Source organism: Rhinolophus sinicus, chromosome 18 (genome assembly GCF_057876585.1).
Source record: "Rhinolophus sinicus isolate RSI-liver-muscle chromosome 18, RSI-T2T, whole genome shotgun sequence".
In the NCBI taxonomy this organism is placed as follows: domain Eukaryota; kingdom Metazoa; phylum Chordata; class Mammalia; order Chiroptera; family Rhinolophidae; genus Rhinolophus; species Rhinolophus sinicus.
In genome coordinates this window covers 991,231-1,006,937 of record NC_142518.1, presented here as the reverse complement: position 1 = coordinate 1,006,937, position 15,707 = coordinate 991,231, and positions in this window count along the sequence as shown.

Sequence of the window (15,707 nt, the reverse complement as noted above, 5' to 3'; positions counted from 1 at the left end):
CACCTATGAGCTGGCAAGCTGCACGCTTCAGAATTTATCGCTTTTAAGCCGAGCCCTGAGCGCTGTGGGCAAACACGGTTCACTCGGCGTACAATGCAACTTCGGATAACCTCCACGGCAGGCCGCAGGACGCTCTCCACACTGATCCTGCCTCTTTCAACAGTGAGCTCTCAACACATCAGCGTAGCTCAGCTCACTTTTAAAACGAAAAGAAAAACCCCCTCTGTATCTTTAGTTGCTATTGTTTATGCATCAGATTTCTGGAAAGTGCATTTTGTTTTGGAGTTCGGAACCGTTCATTTTCCTTCTGTGATTTGCTAAACCCCATTTGTATCTCCGCCCCCGCCCCCCAAGTCCCCAGCTTGATCTAATGTTCCCTTGCGGAGATGAGCTGTTTCTGCTTTGGGGACCAGCCACAGAAGGTGATAAACTGGACGTGAATACTGTCAGGAAGCCACATGTTGGTTTTTTCTGGTCGTAGTAACGTCTCTGAGCTGACCCCTCTGGGGCGTTCCCCCATCTTCTCTGGGGTAACTTGTCGGGACGTGTGCAATTCCCACTGAGGGTCTGAGAAGTGGCTTTCCCAAGCTCCATTCCCATCTCGTCCGGGAATGCAGGGAGACGCGGATGTCACGCCGTCACCATTTCCAGCCTGGGTTGCTTTCTGTGTTTACATCAACAAGCACCTGTGTTAGCAAACCTTGAGACTCCAGGTGTGGTCCATGGGCCAGCAGCGTCCTCGTTGCTCAGGAACCAGTGAGACGTGCAGAAGCTCAGGTCCCACTCAATCCCGGTGAGTCAGAGGCTACCTCTTAGCAGATCCCCCAAGAGATACCGGCAAGACACTCTAGAAAGCACTGTGCACCTGGAAACAACCAAAAAATAGATTAAAAAATCAAGTGAAAAATTACGGTACAATTGGGTTGCTTCCTCATGAAGATACGCACACAGAGTTTTGCAGGTTAGCTCAAAGCCATCATTATTCTCTGTCCTGCCCCTTGGGGACCGGGGAGAAGACAGGATGAAGTTAGATCAGGATAAGGAACGTGTATCATTGGAAGAGTGAGAAGAGAACCTTGCACACACATGGCAATGTGTCACCCTCCGGTGGTTTTTGGTCCTGGGCTCAGAATGAATTACCTCATCTCACTTCTGAAGAAGGTTCTGGAAGGACCTAGACGGACAGTTGCCATAGGAAGTCCATTCCAGGTCGCTTGATTGTCCCCCCGAGGCAAGGGCTCAGCAGACCGCTGTGTGCAAGTTACCCACCCTGGGTCTGGTGGCAGTTAGCTTCAGATGCAAGCCTCAGGGGTCCTGCAGCTTTCTCCCTCCCGACCGGCCTGAGTCTGCCATCCTCATCTGCATGTCTGTCCTACTTCATGCCACCTTCTATTTGTAACCACATTTACACCTGGAACAGAAGTAGAAGAGACCCAGGCTTGAGGTTGTGGTTGGAAAGTCAATGAGGGTGTCACTGAGACCAATGTTCTTGTTACAACAGCCTCATTTAAAGTCGTCGGTGTCATCAATGAACACACAGGGTTCATCGCAGGTGGCAACGGTTTTGGCTCGTGTTTGTATTTGACCTTGAGCCCGGCGAGTTCTGCTGTGTTTGGCCGACGGGTCTAGCCTGAAAGGCAACGTGGTGGACAGAGAGCCCCGTGCCACACCTGAAATGGGCCTCTCCTGAGCTGGGGAAAGGGGAGCGTTTGAGACAACCACCTGCGTTTGGGGAAGGATGGCAGCAATGCCACCACGTCGCATGCCACCGCCCCTACACGTGGGCCCAGCTCTTCGTAATTACCATCCACCGCTTGCTGATACCAACTTAAAAATACAAACCGGGGTGAGAGACTATGTGACTTGCAAAGGGCAGAGGTGAAAAGAAAAGGCTTCGTTCCAGGGACCCCCATCGAGAATGCACCCCACTTTTCTGCCCCTTCGTTTCCAGTTCCATCGGAAAGGCTGGGCCCCTCTGGCTGAATATGAACAAAGGAATGGAGCTGTTTTTGGGGATGGAGCCGTGATTCCAGTTGAAAGCGCAAAGGTTTGCATGGAGAATACCAGGCAGTACTCTGAAAAGCCAGGGTGTAAGTCAGCCTGGGACTTTGTGTGACTTTGGATGAGAGGTTCTGTTACCACGTATGGTCCTATTTTGTCGAGGATTTTGGTTGGGTTATTTTGTTAGGCCGGGAGTTGTTCTCTCTGCCTGGCCCTTCAGAACATTTCCCCCGGGGGTCCCCATTGGAGCTCCCCCAATCTTATCTGCTAGTCAAGGCATCGTGTCCCCATGGCCAACGGAAGTCACCGTGGCTCGGAGGTCATCACTGTCGCAAGGCCAGGGATTGGCCGAGCTCGGGGAATTCTGCACCATGACGAGGCCCCAAGATGCGCGATGTTCTGAATTTTGTGGATGGTTCTGGGAGAACATTGAGGGTTGACGGTGTAGAACACTTGTTCTACAAGTAGAAAAGGGGACGGCTTTTGTCCACAGGGTCAGCTACCGAGTGCCACCACTTTCCTCCTGTGGTAGACAGAATAAGGTCCCCTGAATGCCCACGTCCTAACCCCCGTGTGGTGGACAATATGATGCCCCTAAAGAGGTCCGCGTCCTAGTCCCCTCCTCTCGGCATTCGGATGTACCCATCCTGCCCCCTAGAACCTGTGAATGGCAAAAGGGATTTTGCAGGTGTGACTCCATTCGGGATCTTGAGGTGGGGACACGATCCTGGATTATGCAGGTGGGCCCAACGTCATCACAGGCGTCCTTACAAGGGCAGGCGGGAGGCTCAGAGTCCGAGAAACACATGTGGTCGTGGACGCAGAAGTCAGAGAGGAGAGAGGACGATGGCCTGCTGGGTTACAAGATGCAGGAACGAGAGCACGGGCCAAGGAAGGCGGACGGCACTGGACGCTGGAAAAGGGAAGGGACCTGATTGTCCCCTGAGCCTCCAAAAGGAAGCAGCCCGGACAGCACTGCATTTTAGCCCCGTGGTCGTGAGGTCAGACTTCTGACCTCCAGGATGGCGAGAGTGCAGGCCTGTGCTGTGCCAGGTCACACAGGGTGGCCCTGTGTTACAGCAGCTGCAGGAGAAGCACACACAGCTCTCTACACACACAAGGGCTGGCCGTGAATTTCGGGAACATGTTGCAACCATTTTGCTAACCTGCTTTGATATCAGAGGGATTATTCATTATGAATTTGCACCAACTGGACAAACAGTTAACCAAGTTTGCTATTTGGAAGTGCTGAAAAGGCTGCATGAAAAAGTTAGACGACCTGAACTTTTCACCAACAATTCATGGCCCTTGCATCACGACAATGCACCAGCTCACACGGCACTGTCTGTGAGGGAGTTTTTAGCCAGTAAACAAATAACTATATTGGAACACCCTCCCTACTCACCTGATCTGGCCCCCAATGACGTCTTTCTTTACCCGAAGATAAAGGAAATATTGAAAAGAAGACATTTTGATGACATTCAGGACATCAAGGGTAATATGACAACAGCTCTGATGGCCATTCCAGAAAAAGAGTTCCAACATTGCTTTGAAGGGTGGACTAGGTGCTGGTGTCAGTGCATAGCTTCCCAAGGGGAGAACTTGGAAGGTGACCACAGTGATATTCAGCAGTGAGGTGTGTGGCACTTTTTCTAGGGTGAGTTCTGAAACTTAACCGTCAGGCTTCTATTACTGGTCAGAGCAAACAGACTTCCAGAGGCTCCCTTTTCAGATCGTAACGTACGTGCAAATCACCCGGGGGTCTTGTTCCCTGGGCCAAGACAGGACATTTGTAACCAGCTCCCAGGCAATGCCGAGGCTTCTGGTCCAGGGACGATGTTTGCAGCTACATGGTCAAAGCTGCTTTCCAGCATTGTGGTCTCACTCTTTTAAAAGGTGCCCCAGTCCCCCCACACCCAGCTCAGGGTTTCTTAGGGCAGCCATGTCTGGGGACCTCAATGGTGGACTCTGAGTTCACTCCAGAGCAGTGATTTTGTCAAGTCCTTTGAAAACGCTCATCCTTTTCCAAAATTACTTGGACGGTTTATACACGGGAAGGCGTGCGCCTGGTTCCCTCCTAATTGGAACTGTAGATACGTCCTGACAAGCCGAACGATTACACAATTAATTATTGGAGGTTTCCTTTGGCTGACGTCTGAAATCTCCAGAGCGTGTCATCCGTTCCCAAATTTAATTTCTCACAAAGGCGAGAGGTGGAGGGCTGGGAGGGGAGTTGCTACGGAATTTTCAATCACCTGTATCCTTTTGAGAAACACTGCGGTTCAGAGGCGGAAACGAAAGAAGACTAGCATGTGTTTATTGAATGTATCATTTCTAGGACCTGAACGCAATTTAAATAATTTAAAGAGCCCTGAGGCCCTGTATCCAACCTCCTGTTGTTTTTATGATGCAATGCGTCTGAAGGAAGAGCTCGTATGCTCTTCCTGTACGTAGGTAACTGAAGGAGCAAACGTTTTGCTCATGGACATAAAGGGTTGCTGGAACCCTCCTGTCACTTTCTTAAACGTTTTGGACTTCCGGGAAGTTAGCCAAGACCAACCGTGTGCTCACGTCACTTAGGGAACACTGACCGTGACAGCACAATTATCTCTTCCCCAGCAAGACCTAAGTGCCCTCTAGCCAAGAAAAGACTGAGCCGTCTTGGTGATAAGCACGTCTGCCTTCTGTGGCCCAGTGTTTCCCACAGGTTTCGGTCCACGGAGCCCCTGTGGCTGCCCGCTGGCCCGGCTGGGAGACTCCCGAGCGAATTGTGTCAGGAGTTGCCCACCGCACTTTGGAGAACAGTGAACTTGACGCAGAGGCACGTTGTGAAGGTCACTCGTGAGCTAATGTGTCTTGAGGGGATGGGGGCCGTGGCCAGTACCTCGCAGTTTACTTTCATGGACCCTGCGTGTCACCCAAGCTACGATGTCCTGATGCCACCGAGAGTCTTGGGCCTGTGTTCTATCGATGTGCATTTTTATTCAGAGAAGTGACCACATCAAATAAATGCGTGTGAAAACACTGAGGAGATAACCACCCCTCGCCTTTTAAAACATGACACTCAGCGCACACGTACTTAATGGGAATTCTTTCCAGTGCCCACGACCTGTGTTTCCGGGACTCGTGGGAACACAGTTTATTTTTCTGCAGCCCGTTTTCTAGAGTCATGTAGCGTTTCCGAATCTCCGAATCAAAATAAGTGTCATTTACAACAAGAAATCTTGGGCAAACCTCTCCTACGACTATACGATAAAAAGTGATTTCTGTCCGGACAGAGTTGTCGCACAGAATTAGCTTCTTAACCTGGTTGACCAGATACACCTCCTGCTGACAGAGGATGACACATTTTCCTCCAAGGGAGCTGAGAACGTGTGCGGGATGCAAACACCCGTGCTCAGTGATGCTATGGACGGCGCTTGTCTGCGTTTGTGATAAAGCTGGGCCTCCCGGGAGAGGGCGACCCTCAGTGCTGAGACCCCATCGCTTCAGTTTATTATAGAGACTCTCAAATATCGCAGTCAGATGCCAACCAGTCTTGCGGAATTTCCCCTGGTAAATCCCCTTCGATTTACCTGTGCTTCTGCGGGTGTTGTGACAACAACAACGGCCGCTCTCTCCAGCCCCAGGCGGGAGCTCCTTGCAGCCCAGGGTGCACGCCCTGTGTGCGATTTCTTCCTCACGTCTCCTAATACGACCATGGCCGTCTGTGACTTCTTACTGACCCCACAGACAACTGAGGGAACCCGTTACGCCGCGTGTCACACCCGAGCAGAGGTGGCAATGCCTGCGCTCGCTGGGTGACTCTGGAAGGAGTGTAGTCAGGGGGTACGAGACGGGCAGACTCGCTCTGCATCCTCCATGGATCTCTAACAAAGGGCCTGTTCGCACTAGCAGCTCAATGCGTTATGCAGCGTGGCTGCAACAGCTTGGGCGGAATACGAGTGTCACCGCCCGTTCTCCTGAAATCAGGCCAAGTGTTTGCCGGGAAGCTTTCGATAACCCAACACACCCCAGCACAGGGGAACAAGGCACCTGCCACCAGCTCCGCGCCACACAGAACCAGGGGGTGCTTTGGGGGCAGCCCAAGAGGTGCTCACGCATTGTGGGTGTGTTCAAATGGGGGAGAAGAGGCTTTGCGATGGCAGGATGGTGCCCCGGAGTCACTGCTCTTTCTCATTCAGGCCAAGAAAGAAGGAAAGAAGGGAGGCAGGAGGGAGGGAGGGAGGGAGGAAGGGAGACAGAGAGAACCCTGGGTACAGAGAAGGTTTTGACCAGGAGGGAGAAGCTAAGGTCCCTGGGGTCTGGCAACATGGCTATAGCATCACAGAGTATCCTGGGTCTAAATGACTTTCATGTCATCCAAGCACTTTGTTTTCATCATCCCCAGGACGCAAGGTAGACCCTCACCCAACGTTGCATTTATGACACCCCCGCCCCCCCAACACACACACACACACACAAGGTGGCAGGAAGAGGTTTGTCTCTTCCATAGTGAGGCTTTGTGGGGGCAGCACGGCAGCCTCCTCACACTGATTCCAAAAACAGCCCAAGAAAGCAGAGGAAGACACCAGGCTTGGGTTTGCACGGTGGTGACAGGGTGAGGACTGGTGAGGTTCCCAAATGTGTAGGCGGCGCTGGTCTGGCTCAGAGGTCCCACCGGTGCGAAGGCCGGACCTTTCTTGCCGCCTTGCCAAGAGGTGGGCGCCCCGGGGGCAGAGAAGGGTGTGGCTTAAAATGGTCCGCAGCCGAAGGTCACAGGAGAGGGTCAGACTCCTTATGACTGACTTTCCCTCCTGTTCAGGCAGACCTTGAACATACTGGGGTCTGATAGAAAGAACATTGCAATCAATTGAGTCCCACTTTTTTTTTTTTTTTTGGTTTCCCAGTGCCTATAAAAGTTATGTTTACACTCTACTGTAATCTATTAAGTGTGCAATAGCGTTAGGTCTAAGAAAGAACACTGGACATACGTTAATTAAAATATCCTTTAGTCCTAAAAACTACTAACCATCATCTGAACCTTCAGCGACTCGTAACCTTCTTGCTGCTGGAGGGCCGTGCCTCCATGTCGACGGCTGCTGACAGGTCTGCAGTGGTCACTGGACGTCGGGGCGACTGTGGCAATTTCTTAAAATAGGACAACGTGAAGTTGGCCACGTCCCTTGACTTTTCCTGCCATGCACGATTTCTCAGAGATGACTGAGCACACCCCACCACAGCCAATACCACAGTAATGAAAAGGCTTGGAATCACGTAAGAAGGACCAAAATGGGACCCAGAGCCGCGAAGACAGCCACCGCTGTTGGGGGGAAAAATATGCAGCCGGTAGATTTGATTGACATGGGGTGGCCACAACTTCCGATGTGTAAAATCAGCCTTGGCCAGGGAGTGCAAGAAAGCGAGGGGCACGCGTGATTCCTTCAGCCAGGTGGGTAGCCCGTCCTGTCCGTGGGACAAACCACCTGTGGGGATTCAGTGTCTCCCACTCCCAAGTCTGCTTGGGTTTCTCAGCTGTCGCTACCGTGACCTCCTTTGTGGGTGTGCTGGAGTCCACACCTGCCGGCTCCTGAGAGACACGCAGGTCCACTTCCCATGACCTCACCTTGGAGCTCGGAACCAGCCCTGGCAGGAGCCTCTGTAGCACAGGAATTGGCAGAAGCGCCACACCGGTCTTTCTCCTTCTTCTGGACGGTCCGTGTTAAACCTTCAGCAGAAGGCCACCTTTGCAACGGCAGGCATCCCATCCCCCCCAAGGACAGAAGCGGGAATTGGGTGGAAAGCATGCATTTAAGAAAGAAAAAAAGGAGCTTATTCAAACGACGGACACTGTCCTAAGGGGGAAACCCCGTGAAACAAGTCCAGTCCAGCGCTATCAGAATCTCAAGCGACAGGTACCACCCAGGCAGCTCTGTGCGGAGAGAGTTTCTGTGGGCAAAAATGTCACACTGCACACTGGTACAGTTGCCAATCTTCCTGCCGTGCAGAAAGGGTGGAAATGTTTTGCAAACACCTGGACGCCGTATCAAGCTGAAACACAGCTTCTGCAGTGTGTGGAAAGCACTGGCCGATTTCCAATGTTTTTTCTTTTGCCGCCCCCGCCCCGCCCCCGCCCCCCAAATCTTCCAGCTAAAAGTGAATGCATTGGGGTAAACATTTGGAGTCAAAGCACAATTTTGATTCCAAACGATGTTTTAGAAGGCAGGGGCATGGACACTTAATGTCATAGGTATTTATGTTTGATCAAATGTGGCGTCGAGTGTTATAAATGTGTTTCAAAACTTAGGTTGGAATCGAAGGGAAGCCGTCAGTTAGAAATACGGCGTGGAGATTACTTTTTAATGTTTGCCATAGGGAAATACGCTGAATATAGATTTTCACGCATTGAAGTATTCTCATGGGTTGGTGTGTATTGATTTTCTACAGGAAGGAACTTCCTACCAGGAGACTAATTAATACAAGATGACTGACGTGTGTCATGGGCCACGGGAAATAAAAGAAACCTGTTTGAAAATCACCATTGACACTGGCGTTCCCTAAACCCAGAAACATGTGAATGATATCACAGCTAGATAGGTTACAACGTAGACGAGAGAGACAGTGAGCGAGAGAGAGACAGAGCGAGAGAGAGAGCGAGAGAGAGAAAGAGAGGGAAAGAGATTGATTTTAGGTGAAAACAATGATAGGAAATCCATCATTACAGAGGAGGCCTGGCTTTCAAAGAGCCACAAGAAATACAGCTCAAGAACCAAGAAAAAGAAGCCTGGGAAATACAAACTTCCATTCTCCAGTATTTTATAAGACGTGAAGCAATCCAAACTGGTAAGTCATTCTGCAGAGGCACCCAGAAGCCCGTATGTCAACGTGGTTTGCAGGTGCAGAAAAAAGAGACCATCGTAGCTGGTGCCACAGCGAGAAACAGATCCCCTTCGGCTCCCACGTTAATTGATTTCAGGGCACACACATCGCAGACAATCTCAACTAATCTTCTTCAATTCCAATGAAAGGAAGCTGTAAATAATTGAAAACTGTGACGAATGAAAATGGGCCTGGCTTGAGGTTGAACGCGTGCTAGCAGCTATCTCGGATCTACAATCCAAATTACATCTCAGAAGCTGTTGTTTGTGTTCAGACTCCACGACTGAGTGTCTAGACGGGACGGCCACACGGTCCCGACCGGAGAGAGGAAACCCGGCGTTAGTTAAATAAGCAGCCACCAGTTGCTAAACTCGGAGAGTTGGGCGTTTGGAGTTGTTTTTGAATTTTGCTGTTTTACCTCCCTCCTCACTCACCTCCTGGGAGGTTTTAATCTGTGAAATGTACGGGATTCAGAAACCAAATTTCCTGAATTATTTGGTGTCTAGGAAATGTGTGCCAGCTCTGTGCAAACTGTTTTGGCTGCTATGTGTCTAACCAGCTGCCTGGTACAAAATCACTCACAATGATAAAAGAAAAAGCCAGCATAACACAAATTACATCGCCAGTGATGACCAAATTAGGTGTAAAGGACATATGAGAATCAGGAAGGATTTATTTGGAAGTATTTCTGCAGGAGGTGAAATTTCAGCAGCATCTGGACGGCCTCCTATACGGCTCGTAAGCTAAGATCGGTCTTTACATTTTTAAGTGGTTCCATTTTAAATGTAACCTACGTAAGGCCCCTAGTTTTCCCCCTTAGCTTACAAACTCTGGAAGATTTACCTTTTGGCACCTTCAGGAAAACCTTGGTGACCTCCGCATTGGGGGAGCAGCCATGCCTGTAATTCCTGGAAACGTTTTGTTTGCCAGGTGGACCTAGTCAGATTTTCTAATCAGCATTTTACATTTCAGGAAACTGATAGAATTGACTCACATGGTGATGGAGGCTGAGAAGTCCCATGATCGCTGTCTGCAACCTGGAGACCCAGGAGAGCTGATGGTGTAAGTTCCAATCTCAGGGCAGAAGAGGACATGCCCCAGTTCAGTCAGGTAGAGAGAGAGAATTCTTCCCCTTCCTGTGGTTATTCCATTCGGACCCTCACCTGATTAGACGAGGCCCACCCACGCCAGGGAGGGCAATCTGCTTTACACAGTCCACTGATTCAAATGCTGATGTCGTCTGGAAACACCCTCACAGACACCCCCAGAACCACCGTTCACCAGATGTTTGGGCCCCACGTGGCCCAGGCGAGTGGACACATACGATTCACCATCACCCAACGAAAGGGGAAAAGTTTAGGGGGGAAACAAATGCTTCTGTTTGATGAGTTTGCAATGGGCAGTGAGTGGGGTGGGGACCACCGTGTGTCAGGATGTGGTCCAATCCGCGAGACCCGGTCCTCATTTTGCAGGAGCACAGGGAGGCAGGACAAGGGCCAGGCCAGCTCCTTCGAAATGTGCCGATGGTGAGAGGGGCGGCATGAAGCAGGGTGGGTGCCGAAGGTGGGGCGTCATGAACACAAAGAACCACTAGAGGACAGAAGAGACATAACAGGGGCGGCCGGGTGGCTCCGTGGTTAGAGCCCCGCACTCATAACACCAAGGTCGCCGGTTCAATCCCCACGTGGGCCAGTGAGCTGTGCCCTTCACAACTAGATTGAAAACAACGACTTGACCTGGAGCTGAGGTGTCCTGGAAAAACACACTGTTCCCTAATATTCCCCTAATAATAATAATAATAATAATAATAATAATAATAATGAGACACGACAGGCCCTGGTGCAAGGATTTTCCAGAGAGCTGTGCTGGGTGTGTCGCTCCTGGTTCCCCTTAAATGGAAGGACGCACCCATTTCCCAGATGCGATGCGTCTCCACTGCTAACATCCCAGAACCAGGCTCAGTGCAGTGGGGGCTGCCTCGCCTGGGAGGTCACCCCACACGGGCCCGGCGTGGGGCGGCCAGCACACACGGACCCCTCGCACGAGAGACCAGCTCAGTGGGGTGCAAGGCTCCTCGTGGGGTCTGGCTGAATTGACTGCCGCAGGGATTCTCCCCCCTCCCCGTCCCCTTGCTGGGCTCTGTCTCCTAACCTGCGCTGTTTCCTACTGTTTCCTTCCCTTCCCAGCTCCCGAGAGCTCACCCTGCAGCCCCCCAGCCCCGAACTCCTGGGCTGCAGGGGGAGCTGATAACCTCAGGAGGTGCTGTCTGTACCTGGGACACAGACATTCCCGGCTGCAGCCCCGTTCCCAGCTTGAAGCCGCAGGTGATAAGAATACATAAGCTTTGCTGGCCCCCGACCTACAACGTGGAGGACTCTCAGGTAGGCTGAGCTGACACTTTCCTGAGTCCCTCCACACGTACAGTTAAAGGACTGCAGTGTGTGTGTGTGTGTCTGCAGTATTTTTCCACTCGCAAAACATACCACCTTTTCTGCATTAACGGGTTTTTTTCCTACCAGCGACCAAAACCCCCCCCACAAAACAACAACAATGAAACGCCAACCTGTGAGTGTTAATGAAATGCCAAATTCAATTTCCCTGCTCCAGAGAAACCTGGAGGTGAGCGGGGCTGGCACGGGGCCACCAGCATGATTCTGCGTCATCGCTGGCTGGGCCAGGCCCCCCGCCAGCACCCACCTCTCCAGGGATGTCTGCTGGCGAGCTGACAGCTGAAATGCAGGGAGAGGTCTAGTCGCGTCCGACTCGGTTTAAACAGACCAACACCAGCCAAACGAGACCGTCATTAACACACGTGCTCGTGTGGACTTGTGGCATGGGATCTTGGGGTGCAGCTCAGCTGTGTATCAGCCAGGGCTGGGGTCTCCCCTGGGGTGTTGGGAGGGTCTGCTTCCACGTGACATGGCTGTTGGTAGGGCTAGGTTCCTTGTGGTTTTTCCGAACCAGGGTTTTGCGTCCTGTCTGGCTGTTGGGGGGAGCCCCCCGTCCCGTCCTCCCTGACCAGTGGCTTCCTTCAGAGGCTGCAAAGCGGACAGTGTGCCAGCAAGAGGGAAGGGACAGCCTTACATAGCACAGCAAGGGACGCGGCATCCAATCATCTTTGCCACGTTCTATTAGTTCCAAGAAACACACTGGTGCCCTCATGTCCACAGGGTGGGGAGAAGAGCCTGCTGTGAACAGTGAGAGGTGGGGGGTCACGGGTCCTTCTGAGAGGGCTGCCAACCATCAGAAAAGCCTGACGCTCTGGTCCTCTGTACACTTCTCTCCGACGATCACACACCCACACACCGAGGCTTCTGGAAGTGACAGGGCGTGGAGGTCACCCCACCTCTGGCCGCGGCTGGTGATTGCAAACCACGTGCTACGAAAGCTGCAGGCGCGCTGTGACTTTCAGAATTTCTAACAGCCGTGTGTGAAGTCCCAGTCAAGGGGGATGAGGGTGTAATTTACCTCCGGTGGATTTTGTCTGTGGCCATGAGCTAGCAAGGCAAGCTTGACAAATCGTAGGGGGGACAGTCAGCAGAGAAGCCAAAATGGCAGCACCTGGGCCATACGTGGTGCCATGTCCTGTTCTCCCATCTCACGCGGGCATTGGGAGCGGGGAGCGGGGGGATAACGAATTCCCTGAGTGTCCAAATACATTGGGAACGCCGCACCTCTGTATCTTGTGTGGATCCAGGTCAAATATTTATACCGAGGCGAGCTGAGTTCTCAGTTCTATGTGCTCTGCCGTTTCTTCTATTAGAAACAGAAAGAAAGAAAAGCCGAGTCGAAGTGGAAGGTGTCACGAAACAAAGAGGCGTCCTGGGAAATTGCAGCTTAGAGGAGCAGAGATAAGATGCTGTTGGTGGGAGACCGCCAGCCGCCAAGGTGGGACGGCCCCGGGGCACCTGCTCAAACAGCCCCATTCCCTAAGTCACACAACGGTACATCTCTCTCCTACTTCTTGCAAATCCCGAAAAGGCTCCCCTTTCTCCACACCAATGAGCTCTTGGAATGATGGTGAAAACGCTCTCAACACACCAGGGCTAGTGTCAAAAATAAAAATAAAAAGTTGAAGGCGTGGGTGGGATAGGAATTTCCACGGGAGGAGTTCGGTAAGCTTTGCCCAGCGGGGCGCTTGAACAAGCCGGTAGGAGGCAGGTACCCTAAATGGCTCACTGTCACCTTGTGGAATGAGGCTTCCCCGTTCAGTCTTCCCTTCCCGACGACGCTAAATGTGGGCCAGAGGAGAGGCTAGATCTCTTCCAAGGGGGATGGAAAATGCAAGATGTGGAGCACACAGCACGATAGTCGGGGCTCAATGGATGCACCCAGGAGATGTTACCAACTCAATTTCCGCCAGCTGGGAAAAAACCCCACGCTGGACACGCCGTCTCCGTCTCCGGGAGCGTGAGGCCCTCCGTGGAATCCTGGCAGACGATGCAATGGAGGCGGCCAGGAGACAGGCCCGTCAGCCAGCTTCAAGGCTTCCCATCGAAATGACCAACGATACGTCCTTGCAAGAGCTGGACATCCCAGTGGCAAACCAACCAACGGATCTGCTTGTCAGACCCTTGGCTGAGACCAAAGGCGTGTGAAGTATAGGAGGGGAGACCCTTCACTTAGAGCTTGGTGAGAAATAAAATGTAAAATCATGTTTTTAAACAACAGGAAGGGGGGGGGGCAGAAATGCTTGCACGCGTTGACTTTTCTTCCACGTTTGCGGTTGTCCTTGCAGGCCGTGCACGGTGTGTGACCTTGGCTCATGTGTTGAAGGTCGCGATGCCACAGTGGCCTTTGTCCTTTGCAGAGTGGGGAAGCCACAGTCGGTCATGCTTTTACGTCTTGGCTCTCATCTCCCTCTCGCTCTGCCGTATCTTCACCACCTGGGTGTCTGCCCACACCTGGAGACCATGCGTTGTTTGTGGTGCCGTGGGCGGCCCGTTGGGGCAGGCACCAAGGGTTTCTGAAGGAAGACGACCCTGATCCTTAGGTCCAGTGGTGGCGAGATGGACAACACCCTCCTCTCCACACCGTTGTGCTCACATGAGATCCCCCAGCCCCCGCACCTCCCCCCACGGTCCCCAGCCGAGCTCTTTCAGAGACTCATCAGAGAGGTGCCCTGGCTTCGCTCTCCTTCCTGCTCAGCTGAAAAGGCACCGAGTTGCTATTCCTCATGTTTGCTCCTGCTCCGAGTGGGGGTGACTCCTGATTTGTGAGGTCCCTGGGTGCCCCCTGCTTGTTCTACTGCCGCACGCCCAGACCCTTTGGCTCATCTGCAACCAAGACCCCATTTTCCTGGTGCGTCCCCCACCCCACAAAGACCCATGGAACCCAGGACCCTGCCCCCAGAGGAGCTGCTGAATTTTGTCCTTTAATAAAAATAAGAAACACGACCCGACAGCAGCGTCATCTGATGGTTGGAAGTTGACTAACACTTCAGAAGACGTCTAGTCTCCAAATCGAGGGGTTATTTTATTGTATTGGGTGCCCTGCCACGCTGGATGGTAACGTTCCAGGGTTTCTTCCCAGCGTACGATGCCTGGCTGTGCCGTCAGCATCCATGTGGGGACCAGTCCCTGCGTAAAATCCTGCAGAAATTTGAGGGGCAGGCCCACGTTCGCCACGAACCACAGTATCAGAGGAGAAACAAATGCATTTGTGGATGTGCTTCTTTACCTTTTAAAACACATCGCCTTGTACAATACAAGATTTAAATGCCCCCCCCCAAAAAAAAACCCCACGAAAACAAAGCGAAAGTTGAGTTTGGATGTGCCCCTTTTCCCAGCAAGCAGAGACATGCAAAGGCTACGGATGTGTTATGTAAATTAGCTTTCATCGGTCTCCAGGAAGACACTCGGAACAGAACACAAGCGAAGATGAATAATTTATTTGTTCAATTAAAAAAACCAGGCCCTTCAGACGCATGCTCGGGACGGCAGGCTCAAATAATGAACCCAGCGATACGAAGGCAGATACAATGAGGAACAGGAAGGCACGTTACATACGCCCAGAACCCGGCATCCGAGTTTACATTCCCTCTCGAGAAGCTTCCTGGTTTGAAAGGCTGCTGCTCTGTCTCTGCTTAAAGGTTGACCGGCGAGTCTCTCCGTGCCACTTATTGATTTCTTTTCTTCATGCTCACGCAGGCCTCTTCCAAATTCTGCGTTTGTCCCACATAGAAAAGATCCAGCCGTTGGAAAACCAGGACACACTCTGGCCACCGTGACCCTTTGGAAGCCCAGTCCCCAATGTTGTCTGAGAAGTAAGTGTTGTTTAAGCCGCCCGGGCTGTGGTGACGTGGGACGTGGCCTCAACTCACCGAGACCCTGGGTCACGGTGCATGGCAGGGGGACCCCCAGGCACAAGGGCCAGATACAGGTGACATTCAGATGTTCAAACCAGGGCTGGAGGCCCCAATGGGAGCAAAACTTTAGCGTGATGGGCGTTTATTGCTGTGTGCACCTGTCCCTCTAGGGGCCTACAGGTGGTTGGGGGTCTGCCACCTTCATCGCTTCTCAGTGGGGGATGGACACGGCCTCCCATCACTTATGGGGGCTCACATCCTATCCTGACCCCTGGACCCTTGAGCGTGACCGTCACCATGGGAAAGACCCAGGAGGCTCTGTGAGGGGACGCTGACGACACAGCTTGTGCGGATGGGGGTGGGGGACGCACGGATAGGGTAGGTTATGGCCCACGGCTGTTCCGTCTTCATGGCCCCCATCTTCCATTAAAAAAATACATGAAACATTATATTTTACAACTGTGTCAGTACGAACATGAACTTGGTACCGGCCGAGTTCTATTTGCGTTGTTTCTCTTCATTTTAAAAGAAAGGAAAGCAT